This window comes from Phalacrocorax aristotelis, chromosome 6 (assembly GCF_949628215.1).
Source record: "Phalacrocorax aristotelis chromosome 6, bGulAri2.1, whole genome shotgun sequence".
Taxonomy (NCBI): Eukaryota; Metazoa; Chordata; class Aves; order Suliformes; family Phalacrocoracidae; genus Phalacrocorax; species Phalacrocorax aristotelis.
This window is the reverse complement of record NC_134281.1, coordinates 25,109,218-25,129,310: the sequence shown is the minus strand read 5'-3', so window position 1 is coordinate 25,129,310 and position 20,093 is coordinate 25,109,218. Positions and strand designations below refer to the sequence as shown.

Below are 20,093 nucleotides of genomic sequence, written 5' to 3'. Positions count from 1 at the left end.
AAGTAGACTGGATATCATTTTACCTGACACTGCTAAGAGCATTTAGGTCAGTCTCCATAAAGAGTCAGAGCTTTCCTGATGTCAGCTTTTTGGCACTCTGTCTGCCTTTGCACGGTTTCTCCTACTACTCTCTGATTAAGATTGTAATTTTCCCATATGACAGAATTTAAGATCAGGTGACATACTATGCATTTTGCTTAAGTTGCATTGTTGTAGAAAAGTAAAAGTCTTATCAATATTTACATTGGAAAATGTTTTTCCTCAAATCTCTCAGATACATCTTGCTAGCACTTACTCCTGGCTGGCAAGAGAGCACTGTATGGTCACTGTCAGAATGGTGAAGTAATGTACCTTTTCTCTTTCACAGACAAATTTGCATTGAAATCATCCTGCTGCAGTGTGGGGAAACAGCAGGGCAGCTTTGCCTAAAGCCTTCCCTGAACAAAAGGTTTAAGCATCTTTAGGTACTTTGCTTTATCCTAAAATGAAGAGAGCACTCTGGATATACAAATGTACATATGGATAAACAAGGCAGGGATTTTTTAGGGCATGAAATAGCAAGATGATTATTATTAGCAGTATTATTTATCTGTGTTTCTCCAATGTGGTTCGTTTCAGAGTTGCTCTTGATTTACAGATGAATAATGAAACAGCCATGCATCTTACTGAAGCAAAAGCCTACGAAATGAAGTGAGAAACTGGTGAATCAGACAAAAATATACTAAATGTACTCAGTGATGTCCAACACTTGCAAAAAACTTTGTAGCTCCATTGAAACTGAAATGGCTGTTATCAAACACCAGCTGAATATCCCAACTGATGAGACACAGAATCGCGTTATTTTGTTCATATATTCTCAGCCACAGAAAGAGTAAATTTAAGAAGGTTAATAAACACATTCCACTTTAATAATTTTGTTTGTTCTGTATGTAGTAAAAGGTAATATAGATCTTTTTACTGCATGTTCTTACACAGATTTTGCTTTCATTATATTAAGGTACTCTGTAAGAAAATATAAAATCTACATTAATGCCTTAAATACAAGTGCATTTTGTAGAAAAATTGATAAATATTAACAAGATAAAAATTTACAAATGCAAAAGACACCATTTGCAGCTATAAATGTTTAATTCTGAGGGAATGGGAATAACATTTTCATATTCATCCAAGTCATAAGCTCTATTAAAAGAATACTTATGTACAAAGTGTTAAAATAACAGGACAAACTAGTATTGGTGTGAGGGGATTCAAAGTCTTTTCTGCTATTCTTTCTAGACTCAGTTGAATATATGACTTTTAGGTCCAAAATATCTGTTTGGTATTGGTAGGAATCTGGAAAGCAGAAGCCCAAATGATAGTATTAGTTTTATTAACCCTTTCCTGGCAGACTTCGTCAATATTACTGCTAATGCTAAGTGCTAGGCTTTATAAAACACCTTTCACGAACAGACAAGGAAAGACAAAGTTCAAAGTCCTCCTTCAATAACCAGTCTGGATGAAGGGTCATGGTACTCATTGTTTTGTACATAAGCAACGGACCAACATCTTCAGAAATTAGTTTAAAACCACAAACAAGGTTTCTGCCATTTTTAAATATTTTTTTTTTTTTTTTAAAATTAGGCAGTCACCTTAGAAACCAAGTCAGGGTTCAGAGCTCCTGAAGAAAGACTGAAATCTAGTTCTAGGACTGAGGGTGGGGATTTCAAAGGCATATTGGCAGTGCCTGCTTTTCACAGGATACCAAAGGGCGCTGAAACCCCAACTTCTACTTGTGCTTTTGAAAATACAAAATCTCAGCCATGGTGCCTAAGTCTAGGTGACTTTTTTTTTTTTTGGGGGGGGGTGTGTGTGTGTGTGTGTGTGTGTGGAGGAAGGGATAAATAGTTACAATAGTTCAACTTGAGCTTTCCTGTTCCTTCAAGGCCAATGAAGGCCAAGATGACAACTATCTCCTGAGCTGAAATAACCTGACTAGTTTAATTTCTTATTTCTAGGATCACCAAAACATTTGGGAAAAAGACGGATGGAAAACAAGAAAGCTCCTAAGGATGAGATTTCTAAATAGCTCACAAACTCACCTGGAATAATCTTCCTCCTGCACTCAGTTACTTTAATTAGGCACTCAAATTTGAGAAATGTATACATGTTTTTCAGTTTGGTTACTTTACTTACATATACAGCACCAAGTCCCCAAACTATGCATATATACTACCAGATTCATACACAAAAAAAATAGGACAATAAATATTCAGAATGAGTTGTAACAGTTTTGCCTTCATACTCACTGCAACTCAAAGAGCACTAACTGTATAAGGGCTGTCCCACACAGAACAAACCAAGAAAACTAACTCACAGTAATATATCATTAGTCTCATTTTCACTTCTAAGATCCAACCAAAAATATTAACTTCACAGTAATAAAGAACCTGTCAGTTAGGAACAGAATTTCCCTGTCTACACATCATACAAAACATAATTCTGCACTATCCTGCCACCAGCCAATGCAGAGCCGCATCAGTGAAGCAATCATGGATTGGGAGAAACATCCCTTTCATGTGAACAGGTATATAGATGAGGGAGACAGTCAGGTTAGTGGTCACTCAAAGTCAACATTTTAAATGGTTAAATGTAAAAGTATGCCATAAAGTACTAAAAATTTAACTCCTTAAGAAGAATACTTCCGGCATTGCAGGGATAACTGGAGTAATTTATAATCACCTTACAAGGACTATTTATTTCTTCATTCTAACTAGCACGATGTATGGGTTGGCATTGCATCTGCCACTTAACATATAAGTTAAGAAATAACAGCATGGAAAAAAGAATGCAGCATAAAAGAAAGAGTCAATACAGATTGTGACACAAAGCAAGCACCATAAAAAGCAAAGCATTTAAGATGAAATGGGACCAAATAAAATTCTTCCATATAATCAAATTGCCATTCTCTGCCTAGGCCAACTCCTGCATCATCATCAGTAAATATCTGCTGATTTGACAGATAATCATACTGTCATATCACCTTCATCAACAAATTCTCTTCAGTATTTTCCAAACCAGTAAATAAACAACATAATAACCTAATTCTCAGGTATAAACATGTAGTCAAATGAAAGATGAACCACATATAGTGCTACTAAACTCTTCAAGCACAATTTAACAGTTAATTGCCTTTTGCAGTGGAAAAAAAAAATTGGCCACAACCCACTACATACTAGCTTCCCCAAGCTTTAATTACTTATTCAATCTGGGATCGGAGGCTAACGAGAGTCTCAAGCATTACATTGAATAATGGCAGCTGAGCAGAAGTGTTCAGTTTTTGTATTTATCTTTGCTGCAGGCCAAGAGTTACAGGGAGTGAAAACCTTGTGTCTTCTGTTTCCCATTAAATGTTGGTGTGCCATCGTAATTACAAAGTAACATCAGAGAGGCCATGTAGTCCTTTTCAAACCCCAAAAGGCAGCTTAGACTTCTTATTTCATAAACAGAAGAATTGAAATATGTGGGAATAGTGTTTTAACATATGTATTCATTGTAGAATATTAAGACTGCATTTATGAGATGATGCATTATTCGTCCCCAGAATCCAGTTGCCTGTTTTGCTCTAGTCTAGAAACTGCTGGAACTATGTGGAGTCTTTTTGGCCCTGAATTGCCCATGACATTACGCTTAAATCTTTAAAGAGTAAATAACACTTCATTGATTAAAACCCTTTTAAAAATAGTATTTTACTCCCTTGTATGTGTGCCTACATATAATTTTGCAGACATGCATAATATGCTCCCCCCGTCCAGCTCTTGCTCTCAAACCCCAACAGTGAGGCAAATGAGACAGCAGTACAGGGTGGAATGCAACAGTATTTTTCAATTATGCTACAATTGGTTTGAGAGCAGCATATGATATAGTGTCCTTACAAGAGCTGAAAGGTCTTTAATGAATTTCAAAGTAAAAACTTTTACTTCTGAATTTTTACTTAAGCAGGTGCCCAAAATGCTGCTATGCACACTGTAAACAGTTATGTCCTATGAATGATAATAGATAAATAGAAATAATTTACAAGATAACCACACTCCACAATTTGTGCTGTATATCTTCCTGTTTCAGGCCACAAACTGCAGGGGACTATTTTGCTATTTTTAGAAATGTACTTATGCTAACATATTCTGTTTTACCCCATATGTATATACACAAGTATCTTCCAGCTCTCCACCTGTATCAATTGGTCTTCCAAAGGCTATAAGGCTGTCATTCGTCCAGGTCGTTCTTATTTTCAAGTCAAGTTTTCTATGGTAGTAAGTCCATGCTACTTCCCATAGCAGTTTTGTATTGGTAATCTTCTTTAACTACCTCCAAAACAAGCTGTAAAAATGCATTTAAAAGGCCTCACTTCAAATTTATTTACACAGTGTGGATATATAGACTGGAATAAAAACCGGGCAAGTTCTCTTCTCACTTGCTTTCTGGAAGGAACAATAAATTTGCCCAGTCCCTACTGTAATACTACTTAGTTTTCTTGGTTATATTCTGTCCAGGACATACTGCGATCTTTACAGTCCAGCATAGTAAGGACCAGATGGTTTGGGATTTGGGTATTGCCACACATCAACCTGTTCAGAAAAGAGTAAATTTGAGTAAAACTGAAATCTCCTCTGTTCTTTGCCCTTACCCTCCATCCCTCCTCCATGAAATAAACACTGTGGGAGCCAATTCACGATTGTCAGGGAAGACAGATTAAACCTCTGCTTCAGAAGCCTTTCTTGGGCCCCCTCTCTTCTCTGTATTTAACCTGTTCTGTATTTTACTACGCTAAGAAAGGGGGAAGAGGGAGAATTCAACTACTTGTCATGAGCTAAGGTATCAGCCTGTGAAAGACTGTAGCCATTTCATTCGCACACTCATGCAGTAATTCCCTCTCAACAGCGGCAATGGTGCCTTGGCAATGTGGGACAGCTGCTCCGTGTTTGTATAGCTGCAAGAATTCAGGCTCCTCCATGGGGAAAGCAGCTGCAAAGTTTATCTCCACCCAACAAAGCCTGCAGTAATTTTAGGAATTGGGAATGAAAACTTGAACCCCTTCTGCCCTGAAGCCATGACCCAAACAATCAGATTCATAAAAACTGGAAGATGTAGAGCTCTGGTGCCTGTGTGTCCAAAGCAAACCCAAACTCATACTAAATCCACTGTGACACACTCCAAGTCAAACATGTGAGTGCTTATGAATCACTTTATTTAACCTGACTGAAGAGGCTGCCTACAACAGTGGGCTGTTAGTGTAGATTTTCAAAGGTATTTTGAAAGGGCTCCTCCATGCCAGGCGGTCTTCCTGAACTTGTTATACAACAGGCCTACAAATAGTTCATTCAGCACAGTCCTGAGGATTAGTCTTGTTCAGCTGGACAGTCTGTGCTTAATCCTTGCCAAGCAGCAGTGTGGTAAAGGCATTCTTCAGATTTGCTGACAGAAAGAATCTGCTGCCAGAAATGAACCAAATATGTTAGCTTTCAGAATATAGCATTTCCTTGGACACTCAAATTTTATATTCTCTATTATCCTCATAGTAATTACATCAGGCAACTTCACATTCAGTTGTCATGAAACCCCAGCTTGCTCTATGGAAAACATGTAAGGTGGCATTTTAGTCATACTTCAAATGACAGTTCAGGGTCAGCAGCTGGCCACAGCTGAAGTAAACTGTATAGAGGAGAATTACATAGCACTAGCAATAAAAAAGGCTCTGCTCTGAATTTTAGTAGCACTTTTCTCTGAAGTGAAGCAACGCTTAAGCTTTCAGTGACTAAGAATATGTTGTCTTAACTACCTGTCCATATATACACATTCAATTATTGTAGAGCCACCAAAGAACTAATTATTTTCCAATTTAAACTTCCTCTCTTGTTTCTGCCCTTTAATGTGCTGAAAAATAAAAGCATGAAATTATTTGTATTCATCATCAGAATGGCTGGAAGTTCAGAAGCTTAGACATACAACCAGGCCAGGACAAAATTGTTCATGCTCGCAAGGGAATTTTGATCGTGGACGTTTTGCACAAGCTAACAAGGAATCTGTGTGCTGAGACTGCAAGAAAAAATACTCTGAGAATTCTGTTCTAGATTAATCGAATTAAAAAAATTATGAACATTAAATTAAGATTACATCACCGCAGAACATACAGCCAACATGTCATATCTCTTAGTGTTAGTGATCTCAACCACAAAACTCACTACTCCACCTTGTTCTGGCAAATAAAAATAAGCAGTTGTTTAGAGCATTTTATGAATATTGAAAATACATTTCCTCATATTCCAGTTAAATATTGCTCTTTCTTCTGATAACAATGAAAAGAAAAAGACCGTCAGTTGTTAGAAAAATGCATTCCAGGTCCTCTAAGGATGTTACAGTCTTTGGGGATAGTTTCTGGAACCTTACTAAGAGGGATCAAACCTGCTTTGTAAAATCTTCCTTCAGAAGAACCCCATATTAAGATATACATATATGTTGTTCTCACCAAAAGTTCCTTCCTCTTAGTTTAAAAGTCCAGAAATGTGCAGTGCTCTAGAGGCCAAACAACACGGATTTTTTTACTCAAAGAAACCCTTCCTAATTGTTATAGAGTCTTGGCAAGCATCTATAGCAACACATACATCAGAAGCTAGAATTGATATTATACTTAAGAGAAACTGCCTGGTGGCTCCTCCATGCTGACAATGCAACTATGTCATTTGGGGGTGGAAGATAAACTCTGGTTTAAAATTAATTGTTTAGTGTAGGAGTCAGCTCTGCAAATGAAGTGAGATGATCTGCCCTCGTGCAGAATGTCACATGAAGTCTCCGCTGACGATCAGCAGTTCCATCTCCCTTGGTGAGGCCTGTGCAACTCTCACTGACAGTGCTCTCTCAGAGACTGTCTCAGAAATAGTATAGTTTAGCATGATAGCTGCTGTGCTTCACAAGAACATCACTAAAGTATTTCAATTTGAAAGACAAACATGTTTGTACAGTTAAAACACCTACTGAACAGAAAGCAGCCTTTGTGGTTTCTGGCCCATAAGGACACACAACTTTCTGGTCACACAGCCATAAAAACATACCCTTATTCAAAAGCTGCACTGCTGTAGCAACACCGCTTCACGATGTAGTTATGTACAGTCCCACCAGCTATCTAAGGAGAGGAAACCTGCTCCCTAATTCTAGATCAGAAATGCCTGGTCCTAGAAGTCGTCATATAATAAGTATCTCGGCTGGCCAGACTATCTCACTCAGGGTTGGGCAAGAGCTTCTCAAGTTGGGATTGTCAGAATTTGGCAGATGAAGGTCAAACTCAGAGACTAGATACTCTTTATACTCTACTCAGAGATAGAATTCAGAGTGAGATACTGCACAGACATAATTTAGTGTCGCAGAAATGCCTTCCAGAGCTGTTCTACCATTCTTCAGCTAATAGGATGGCTATTTAAAGAACGAAGGCTCTTTGCAATGATCCAATCATTTTGAACAGGATTGCTGTGTGACCAGCATTGGTCACAGATTTTTCTATTCTTATTGAGGGAACAGAGACCATCTAGTTATTTCTGCACAACTGAATAGATCAATTAAAATACTAATTTCCATTAGTTCTGATTCTCTAGAATACTTCCAGACTGAGTAGGTGTCAGAACCAAATCAAAGGTAGCACAATGCTCATGGAGTGCTGAATAGTTTGGTATTAAGTCTCTCAAATATTTTCATTTCACTTCATGATCACAAGCCTTTATTTCTTTTACATTACCAATATGAGGCAGTCTCTGCTCTGTGCTGTCGGGACGGTCTCTATCATTAGTGAAACAGTGCTTTGACAAGTACAGTCAGGCAAGGCAAGCCCTCTCATTAAGTGTTCCAGATGCATGAAAGCAGGCAGGCATTTTTTTCCTCTAGGAACTGAAGGAATTAAACCACACCAAATTTTAGCTGTGAAAGATCACATATGCGCATTTAAGAGATCTAAATAAGTGTGGGAGGTGATGTCCACAACATTACCTCAGAACTTCACTGTGTTGTTAATATTTAGACTGCTCGCAAAATATATTCAGAGGTACAAACCACAAAATATCACACAGCAGGTCTAAATTCCACTTCCTGCAGGAATCGTAACTTTTGCATTTTTTGCTGGATTGTGTCCGATGGCTTTAGGACATTAGATTAGCTTATTGTTTCACTAACTGACCTCTGTAGATGTCTGCTTTTAATGTTACCCACTGCTCTAGATCAATCACACCCAGAGTTTCCTCCTCCTCTTTCTAATAGCACACTTTTGCCAATAAGGTATCATATATGTGCCCCAGAAGTAGAGATTGTCTGTACATAGTACGCAGACAGAAACCTTTTTCAGACAACATAGTTATCTCACACACTGGCTAGTACCACCCACGATGCACAGTACTCATTGCAGCAAACCTCAATAAACATCACCCCTGCTAGCCTGAAGATTGTACTCTACTGATCCACTGTTTGTATGAACCAATGAATCAAGGTTGCAGGCTGGCTGGCTAATAAAGATTATAAAAGAAAATCCTGCTATATCTTCATATGCTTTGAAAATATGAACATTTCTCCACTTTGAGACACCCTCTTGTTTTCTGTACTGCTTTGAGCTGTAAAGTTCATGCAGCAGCCTCATTTTTCATCTCCCGTGCCTCAAATTCAAATACGCGTTGTGTGAGAAATATGTACATTCAGCTGTTGTTCTAAACAGAGAGGTCAGCAGGAACTTACCCACCTACACGGGTGTTGTCGCTGCCTCTGGGCGTACCCAGGAACCAGTGATGCTTACACTGAGACATGGAAGGATACACATTCAGTTACTGCTCTGCAGCTACCTTAACACAGCAGGAGGGATAAGTTCAAACCACTGCTAGCAATGAACTACTTATCACTTTTCTCAACTTTTTGCTTCTCCCTTGCATTGCCATCTGTGGTTGCTTGATACCAAAAGAAAAAAAAAAAAAAGACAGGCAACATCTTCAAGGGAAGAATCAGGCACACTAAACTTGATTCTAGAAGTCTAAGGTGAGAGAAGTCATGAAGCAATACGAAGCAACAGCTCAAACTTGGGAATGAGAAAACATCTTTCAGCCCAGGAACTGATACACAGCCTGAGACCATCTCACTGAGGTCTCCATGTAGGCAACTACATAGAAAACTGGTCCTACATAGGAGCTACATATTAAAATATATTTTTTTCTCTGATGTCCCTCAGTAACTTCATCATTGCCCCCTAAAAAGTGTAACTGCAGTGATAGTTTTTGGCTGCATTTGCTGGTATGATCACAATGACCTTTACTCAGGTGCAATGATGGAGGGAGCAGACCACGCAGCTCCCTAGAAAGCTAATATACTGCTGGAGAACTGAGACCAACAAAGGATCTTCAGAGACTACGGAAATGGCACATGTGTAGAGGAACCCAAAATCATCATAGCTACTGTATGTTTTTAAAAGCTTTTAGAAAAAAAAATTGTTGCATGGCAAATATTTTTTCACCCAATCAACTATGTATTTACGGTAAAAAAAAAAGCATAGTTTTTCAATATCCTAAAGCATGGAAAAAAATACAACCAAAACTGTGCCTATAACGTTAGATGCATATACTTTAATAATATGTGTATGGAAAGAGTTATTATTTGATTTCCCACATCTGACCTACTATTTTACATTTCACAATTTCTTGCTCCAAATAACCTAGCTCTATTACAGACAAGCTTATATTTAATATAAAGCACCCAGACAATCACTAGACAGTCCATGAGTTTGAGAGACAGAATTTACTCAGTTCCATTTTAATTTCTATTGTGTATGAAAGTGTTTAGAGTGTGAGCCTTGCTAAGAGATGACAGAATATCATTCTACAGTAATTCAAATGCTTTAAAGCCTGCTAAGAAACCTCTGCTGAAATGACAGGCCTTGTGAAGCACTTAGAAATGCTGTTTCATCCATTTTAGATGGTTTTAGGATAAGAAAATTCATATAATATGATCATAAGTTTACAGCACATAGGCTAACCTTTAAATTATTTCTGTAATCATATTATCCAGAATTAGATACACTTGCAGCACTGGTATCACATGGTCTTTCTGAGCTGAGGTTTTTTTTTTTTAGTTTGTTATGAGAACCAGAAAATCTGGGAGGACATTCTTGCAAGATGGCATCGTTCTTCTTATCCACAGTTGTTCTATCGAGTTGTCTGAAATTCTTTAGCAAGACTGAACATTAGCTTCCTTTGAAAACACTGAGCTCAGGAAAGGGGAAACAGCTTGACTTAGTATTTATGTGCCAAGATAAATAAAAATGTCAGAGGAAGCGAACATTTTAAAAGATTGGGTAAACACACCCTAAGAGGGTGATTCACTTTTCCTAGGTTGTTCAAATACCCAAATTTTTTTTTCCATATGAAAACCAACAGAAAATAAAACCTATTCAATGGCACAACTCTACTGTGATCACAAACAAACGAATACAGCCTCTGACCAAGATGCAGTTTGGTCAAATCACATTTGGCCACCTGCAGATACTATTTCTTTTCACCAGTCTTTGGTTTTCTTTTGCTGTGACCATGTTCTTACCATGGCATGTGTAGCCCTTACTGACTGCTTTGTGTTCTCCAAAACATCAGTCAGCTGAAAGCGTGATTTAGCTCTGTTTTGACCAGAGAGCCAATATTCTATAGTTCAGCCAAGATATTAGTCAATCCAGGCAGTAAACATTATACACAGTTTTATCTATTGAAGTCTGAGCAACAGATAAGGGAGACAGAGCAGCACTGTAATGATAAATCAAGGTGTACAGTTCTCCAGCTTTCATTCCGTGAATGAAACTCTCTTCATCATAGTTTGTCCGACTCTAACACCAAACTTGAGACCTGAAGGATCTTACCGTGTTCACTAAAGGATATCCTTCAGAAATATATATCTCAATATTGTGTTAATCTTGGTTTTGAATGCCACTTTCCCTTTTATACACATAGTTTTCAAACAAAAACAAAAGTAATCTTTCTATGTATCTCCACTGTACCCTCCAGTTTATACTCTCAGGAGTGATGAGACAGGCTCTTTTCCCAAGCTTCTAAATAGTTAATAATGACAGTCTGGAGAACGTAGACCAAGTACACAATGGAGACTGGATAAAAAGACAAACTTGGTTGTTTGCAATCCAATTAAAATCAAAGGCTACATAAACAAAAAATTCCACTAATCTGCTGGTTTGGTTCACAAACTGGATTTCTTTAAGAAGTCCTGTTTGGCTTCCAGGAACCTGTTTATCTAGGTGGAAGCATCTGGCACATTTTACTAGGTGCTGAAATTTCTTACAGTGGGCAAAGCTGTTCAGATCAGATATTCTGAGCAGAAGAATATGCAAAAGGCTGATGTATCAGTAGCCAGAAGATTGTACAGAAGATCTAGAATTCAAATAACTGGAGTTTGCAAGAGAGGAAAGCTTGCAAAGCAAACATAAGGGCTAACTGCATGCACAAGTGTTTCAAACTCTGATACTGTTCCTGACCTCAAGCACCAGTTATGTTATGCGTCAGATGCAAGCTAGAAAACACTTCTGGTATTGATATGCAAACACGCACACCAAGCATCTTGCTTTATTTCAGACTTCCTAGACCTGACTGCTGTAGCAAACAGCTTGTACTAGGATGCAGAAACCTCTGTAGCAATGTGAATTGCTTTGGTTTTGCTCCTTTTGCATACTAATACTTTGTATTCCCTTACAGCCGACAGCTACTTCATTCACTTCCACTGATGTCTGAGTTCTGGACCGAAGCAGAGGTTGCACACAAATCTCCTCTGTACATTTCCTCATCTTTTCAAAAAAAAGAGTGGGTGTGACAGCTAAACTGGAAAGCTAGAGGTTGGGCTTTTGTTCCATTCCCCACAGAAATGAGGACAAGAACAAAATAAAAGCTCTAGTTTCTGTAAAGGCTTGAGGCAATAGGGTGTAGGCATCTGGTCTGGACCTGCTCCTAGTTAGAGCCATAGTGTAACTGCCTGGCTTAAGCCCACCTGTCTGCTGTGGAAGATAGTAGAATACATCAACTTCAGCCCTAATTCGGACTGTTGAAAATGCAGAAGCAAGCATTTATGAAGAAACAAAGTCCTCCATTTCTGTTCCTTTTCTGTTCTGCTGTCTACTTCAGAAATGTTTGGAATTTGAAATTTGTGCTAATAAAGGTGGCTGGACTGACAGTCGAACATGGCATGGTCAAGAGCATGAAAAGTCACCCCGGTGAGCTCCACACTTAGCAGCAGCTGATCCTGCCTGAAGATCCGGCTCCCAGCTGGGAGCCTGCAGCACACATCTGCTCTAGGGCTCCTCTCCCTGCTACCCAATGCCTTCCTTGTCTTCACTTGAAAGGCAAGCCATTCCTCACAAAGCATTTTCTTCTGGGTCCCTTTGCTGAGCTTGCCAGCCAGCAAGGCTGCCAGGAGGTGCAAAGGTTGTGCTAGTAACTGGATCGAGATAAACAGTTGTGCTGTTTAGGTAGGATGAACTTGCACAGTGGATTGGAGTTGTACGTTTTGTTGAGTGAAGAGAATAAGAATTTCTGAAGTGTGGTGTAGTGTGAAGAGATTAACAGAGCAGCCAAGCAAGCAGTACTGGTAACCTATAATGTTCAGGGCAAGCACTGGGGAGGGATGAAGTGACAAAACAAATGGTATTACAGAGGAGTCCCGTGACATCAGGACTCAAAGTAACACACAAACAGGAAGGGAAGGAAGGAGGAAGGATAGCTGAGTGAAATTTAACTATACAATTATTTTCTTTGGCTTATTTCCTTTTCCTCCCAGCCTTCCATACTTCTATTAGCAGGCTAATGTTACTATCATTCCAAACCCCAAGCAATGCTTTTGAAATTAATGTGTGCCACTGATTTAAGAGCATAATGGCACAGATAAGCTATTCTATGGGATACAAATGCCTTATGCTCAGACACAAACCAGGGTGTTGCTCTCCCCTCCCCATTTCCCATCTCATCAGTTCTGTTACTGATACTGTGTTTTATTTTTCCATTAGTCTATTCATCATGTTAATGAAGAGATACAGTACATCACAGTTGTACTAACATGTCCTACAGATAGCATCCAACTAGTAAGGTCTTATTACCAGGAAATATTTCCCTATGGCCCTTCCCTGGAAAGAAACACATCTGAGGCCAGCCTGCTTTGGCAGCAGTTATCAAAACAAGGAAAAAGAGAGCAGTGTCTAAAAGGCAATATATTCCCCCCCACCCCACCTCACCACTTTTAGAACTGAATCCAAGAATATTCTCTGGACAAATCACTGTGGAAGGGGCACACAGCTGAACCAACACCCTTTATTTTACACTCTAACATAATAAATGCACAGCAGCACAACAGGCTATTTCTCAAGCTACATTCTTTGATCCCTACGTTCTGCTTTGCTGATTGCTGCCCTGAAGACTGTCTCAACTGGTTCTATTCTTGGCTTATATCTTAGGAAAATACTGTTAGAATGCACATAATCAGTATTAAACTATCTGCCTCAGGCCTGAACAGTGCATCATAACTCCTTGCCTCCCAAGAAGCTGGGTTTTCTCCCATTTGTCCTCCAATATAACTGCATTATAATTGTGCTGCTTAGCTCTTGTTCAGCTGATGCTTTCTGTATCTGCAAAGTGGACTTCAGCATTGCACTAATGCCTGGGAAAACTGGAAAGACTGGGAAATACATTTAGTGAGTTTCCTTTTTCTGTTTGTCTGCAAATACTAGTTGTTTCGCTATTTTGATTGCTGTGCTCATTATTGAAAGTTCGAGGCAGTCCAGCTATGTTTCCCCTGCATTTTAATAACACGTAACGTAAAAAGGAGGATGCAGTAAGTTATACTGTAATGTATAACATGCGATTATACACATTTAAATAACACTGTCAATTCAGCATTGCCTGCAAGACATTGAGTGTAACTCAGAGATCTGGTTTCACTTGAAAGAGCTAAAAATGTTTGCCAAACACCATATTCTGCAGATTTAACATACGTAGCATGTACACAGATACATAAAAACACACTTTTAAAAAAAAATTATTTCTCCATCTCATTGTTCAAGCATATGAAATAGATACTGCCTAATGATCTTAAGCAGCTGTGAGAGCACAGCACTGGGAACGAAGATTTCTAGAATCTAAGTCTGCCTCTAATATCAACTTTCCTCTGCAGCTGAACAAACTGTTCTCTCCCCTCCTCTCCCTCAGCCTTTTCATCTCGAAAAATCAAGATATTTGCATCTGTACTGTGCATATAAATCAGTAAATGTTTATAAAAATGGTTTGAAGATGCAAAGTTACGTATTTCTGATTTAATGCATTTATTTACATTTTTGTAGAACAAAACAAAAAAACAACAAAACCTGCAAACCTAGCTTCATTAAGGATCTGATCCAGAGTCCATGAAACTCAGTTTCTTAAGGTTATGGCACAGGCACCTAATGCCTGATACCAAATTGAAGGAGTTCTCATTGCAACTCAAGATGAACATCTACCAGTTTCACAATAAAAAAAAATTATAACAAAAGGCAGCAGACTCAGCTCTCCCCACCTTCTCCAAACCACATCCTAGTCCTGTACCTCTGAATGCTACTACACTGAGTAACGACTGTCAGCACACAGATTAGCACTTCCTATTACAGAATGCTACTGCACACGAGCTTGAAAAATCCTGAGATAGCACCATCTTGGTACATATTCAAGCTGTTCACATTAGAAAACTTAAGCTTTCTAACAAAGTGGCTAAACCATATACTAAACTCCAGGACGCTCAGTCTTCATATGTATAAGGCCTGTAATTTTTTTTTATTTTATTTCAGAAACCTAAAAGACTGAGGATCCTGGATTAAACTGAATTTCAGCAGGATTTTTCACTTTGGCAAATGTAGCTATTTGAGGAAGTAGCCAGCTATGCTTTTTCTTGCAAGAGGCACAGACGTACAGTTTTGTCTTACTGACAAGCAAGTATTTTTTTAAAAAGTTTTTTTTTTTTCCTTTCATCTCCCTTCCCATGCTTCAGGAGGCGATATAATTTTCCAATAGGCACAGCACAGCAGCCTGATAACCTTCTACACTTTGACAAATCTAAAGTGTCTGCTTCTGAAGGAGTCCTCTCTAACAAATACAGTGGCTTCTTCCTAGGAGAAGTCTCAAAACAAGATCCAACTTGCCTGCAATTGTTTTTTTTTTTTCTTAATAAAAATTATCTCCTGGAAAATGTGAATTTCCTTTGGAAGCTTTGAAGTACTCTGAAAACTATGCATGGAACTATGCGGAAGCAGTAATGTCAAAGTATTGGCAGATCAACATTACAATTACATAATTTACCTATTTAAACTTCCAGCTCCCTCCATGTACACTGAAACTCCTGGTTGTCCTCGCTTAGGATGCCTTTCTTATTGGGATGGCACTGCCATTTATGGGTAAGAGTCTTGAAAAAATTATGGCTGTCCATACAATACACCCCCTCCACTGCCCAGTTAACCACTGGTTTATGCTAGAAAATACCCTTTTCCCTTGCTTCATTGCAACAGCTTCATTCACTATGTTTGTCCCAGCATGAGCCTCCTTTGTTCTTGAGCAGCACATGAGCATAGGAGAACATAAGTGATGCTGAGCAGCCTAATACCCCACTCAGTACTGCAGCAAACTAGTAATGCCCTGCCTGCACATTAAAGCAAAGCTAATATTATTTACATTTTAAAAAAAACCACTAAATTTGTTGATAGAGCAACGAAAAAATGCTCCAACTTCATGCAGTTGCTGATGCACTGTTTGTACTTCATGAACACTGTTTCAAACTGGCATCTGTGTATATGTAAATTAAGGGTTTTATTGCTTTAGTGCTCTTCAGCATGGGGGCCATTCACTTTTTACTAGAGTTCCTTTGGCATAAAGAGTATGACTTGACTAGTAATGAGACATGCCTTGTCTCTCTACCCTCTATAAAAATAATGATTTCATCAAGAAGGACTTAAGTCCCCCAAGGTCCCCCCCTCAATCTGTGTACTGAATACTAAACTTTTACATCCAACATGAGCAATCCTTACTATCCAGATTACAGTAAAACCAAAAACATGCACGTGAAAGGCTCTGGATCTTCAAACTTGTAATCATGTCTATAACTACAGGCACAAATACTTCAGTTGTAGTGAAGCTACGCATTTATAATTTCAAGACCTATATTTTTTCTTAAGCTACAAAACAGTATCTTTTATTCTCATTTAATTGAGAAAAACTATGTTTTAAGTTATTTCAGAAAAAAAATAATTAGGGGAAAAACCCCAGATTATTGCTTTTAAATGGTACCATGTTTAAAACTAAAGGATAATTCAGTGAAAAAGTCATTTTTAGTAATATTTAGTAGTAATTTTCTCTTCCTCAAGCACTTAAGAAAAAGCATGAAACAGAGTTTCTCACTTGATAGCTGGACCCATTGATGTTCCACACTGACTTGCTCCGAGACGAATGGCACATTATTCAGGAGCCCAGGCACATACATTGGTGGACACTTTCCATAGCTCTTTTCACCAGTCAGCTCAGTGAAGTGCCCCACATTCCTCTTTGGCCATGCTGGGCTGTACATGAGGCATGGCAAAGCACTGGCTGGAACGGGAGTTTGGGCTTATGGGAAGCCGAGATGAATTTTTCTGCATGTGACCTTCTCAAAGTGACAAAGGCTCTCACCCGCAAATACCCTTTAATCCACTGATGGAACACTACTGACACCTCTTAGTCTGCTTAAAGAAATTCCTTGTTTAGATGTCAGCCTCATTCAACCCCCCCAAATCTGTTCATTAGTGGACCATTGCAGCATACAAAACTTTGGTCCAAATTTTCTGGTTTCATATCATCCCTAGCTATTTTATAGCAGAGAATCGTTGCTGACGTTTAAATCAATAAGCATATGATAAATCAAGGTATTTTTCATTCTGTTTATACAGATTCTCATCAGCAATCTGGCTATGAATTTTAACTTTAACTAGGCTTATGACTTAGGGATATTTTTCACTCCTTTACTTCCAACTGTATGTAGAAATTAGAAGATCCATAAGACCACCATCTCCAAATCAAACTATTGCGTAAAGACTAAAAGCACTGGCTTTTTGACAAGCAGCATGTGTAAGAGCTTGGTTTTTAAATGGGAATCTCACAACTTCCTGCCCTGGATGCTGGTGGAAGCTCTGATTCTGCTTCATTTGTTCTAACCCTTCTTCAGCTTTGACAGAATACAGTCAAACCAAATCCAAAGCAGTTTAAAGTAACTGGTACTTGGAAAAACAGCAACTGTTAATATCCCATTAAAATAAAAATATATTAATCTACTATCATTAATCTAATATCTTTTAAATCCAATGACACTGACAGGAATTAACAAATTTGTTTAAAAAATATTGAACACAGGAAAGGTATTACATATACTAAGAGATTAAAAAAAAAAACAACTAACCCCCTCCTAACTCTCGGCCACTTCATCCACATGCTCCATCTATCCATTATATAACCACAAACCACCTATATACACAGGCCAGTCCGAAAGCTGTGCTTTGGGAACTCTGTTAAGAACCTATTTACGTGCCTGTCCTATGAATCCACATGTTCCCATGTACAAGACAGACATGAGACCAGCTTTTTAAAAACCCAAAACATGCTCATGGTTTGCATGAAAACCCCTCCTTTAACAACTGCATAGATTGCACGCGATTTAACAGAAGGATTTTGCTTCCTGAAACATTCTGCTCACTCTGCTGTAGGATTGTTTATTGTTCTGATGATTTATTTAAAAGCAGATACACAAAAAAGAATAAATACATCTAGCAATACAAAATCAATAGAAATTCAGCAGAAGGGATTCAGGGTGGGCACAGAGACTTGACTGACCCATTGCAAATAAGAAACCTGAACATACAGTCTAGAATCAATGCTAGCAATCTACATAACACAGTACATCAGCTACAGTGATTAACAAGCTTATTTTTCTGCTGAGAACTTGATATGCATTTATAAGAATAAAACATGACATTCTGTTAATTCTAGCAAGTTTAATGGATAGCTTTGCCTTGAAAAGGCTGGTTTTCTATCATTTTAAGGAAAGCAAAACCTTTATACATGACTACTCCAGGCATAACAGAAAGCTATATAATTAGAAATTGTAATCCGCTGCACCTAGAAACCCTTGTTTTGCCTCACCCCCTGCCCAACACATGCACAAACAGAATTTATTAATATTTCCCTCTGCTGTTAGCCCGATACATTAAATCATCATCTCTGTAGCAAAGCTACTGCTGCAGCAACTTCCTGCACTGCATCATTCACCTACCTCTGACTTCACTGTTCCACAGGCCATGAATAAATAAAATCAAACATCCAGGTGGAGCTGACACAGTTTCCCTTTGCGGTGGATGTGCAGCAATAATATAAAAAGAGCTAGCTGGTCCTACAGGAGGATGAAGCTGGGTCAGTGCCTCGTTATGGAGCAGGGAAGTGCAGGGCTCTTAGCCGACTGATATAATGTACTGATCAGCAAATTTACCCAACGTCGCTGTGATGGGCCGGACCTTGTAGCTTCTGCTCAGCAGCTTTCATACCCGAACGTACCCTGAGACATACCACAGCTCTATGACAATTCTGGCTAGTAAGCAATCTCACTGCAAGGTCAGTACCCTTTTCAGCCTTACAAGACACATCAGACAGCTTAAGCAGCAGATACAAGGCTGTATAAAAATGATGATGCTACGTGTGCCTTCCCAGAACTAAATCACTTTCTAAATCTGATACTAATTCTCAGGAAATATTCAACTCCTGTACTGTTCAGCCCAAAATGGGGTATATTACTGATTACAACTCAAAATTTGGAACAATACCAGTGATGCATAAGCATCAAAATGTTGTAGCATAACTTTTATGCCTAAGCAGAAATTATTTTAGCTTCTAATCACAATTTTGTGGTTTTTTTTCCCCTCTGGGCTGTCCTCTTAAACATCACCAAACCTGACAGAATATGTACGATCCTCTCAGAGCTCCCATGGTATTTCTTGACCTCTGCCCATTGCCTCTGTGTCAGACTTTTGCATGTCACTGGAAGTGCTGAAGTGCAGCTCTTCCCAAGTGTATCAACATGGACAGGTGTTCAGCACCTTTCATTGAAAAACTTACTGCTCAGGCTTCTCCAGCCTTCACAGGAAACAAATTTTCCCCACCTCTTCTTTCCTGTGGCAGTATTTCCTTTAACCCTGAAATGCACATTCTGTATTTGCATTTTAGTATTCAGTTCCTGCAGCATTTTCAATACATCCTAAAATAAAACCCAAAGTATGGGCTAGACTGCTGTCTAGCTGTGTAGGGCAGCCCAAAGTAGTTTAGGTTTTAAAGTCATAAATTACGTGAAAAAGCAATGCTGTTTACACTGTTTCCATCTAACCCATAGAACTTGAGCTAAGCTTTTACTCAAGTTCATGTGCTCTTCAGAATAGTCTTGGGACAGACAAATACTGCCAAGCCAACCCCAGCTCACTAGTTGCCACGGTTCAAACAGCAGCAAATCACAAACACATAACAAAAAAAGGAAACTAGGATCTGTTCAGCCAAATGCTGGATCTCTTCCACTATTTTGCCAGAGGCTTTGATATCCCTTGAAAAGGTAAATTTTTGAACAAACTTCTCAACTAGTTTTTTGGAGTTTTGCATACAGATGTAGTGGTAGATTAGGAGCTTTATATTAGCAGCATAATAAATAGAAATACTATAGGAAGTACTACATGCAGCTTTTTCTACCTGTCAGATATCTATATAGCACATGTTATGAGAGTATCTGACTACCTAATGCTACTGACTGAGCATTAGCCTGAGGGATAAGGTTAAGTGTCCCTGTTTGGGACAGAAATGCCATGAGTTCAGCGGGAGTGAACTTGGAGCCCAAGGGTTTTTACAATCTTTATCCCAAATCCAAGAAAGAGTTACCGCGTACTGCTTCACTTCTTACTTACCAGACTCCTCTGATTATAAAATTACATTTTTCATTCAGCTCTCTTAGTTTTCTAGGATAGTACTACTAATGGTTAC

General features: G+C 38.7%; 1 protein-coding gene across 2 annotated transcripts in view; it reads right to left on the bottom strand.

Moving 5' to 3' along the window:
* The window catches only part of IQSEC1 (IQ motif and Sec7 domain ArfGEF 1), a 196,832-nt gene that overhangs the window by 85,938 nt on the left and 90,801 nt on the right, over positions 1-20,093 (bottom strand). The gene's annotated exons all lie outside the window — the stretch shown is intronic.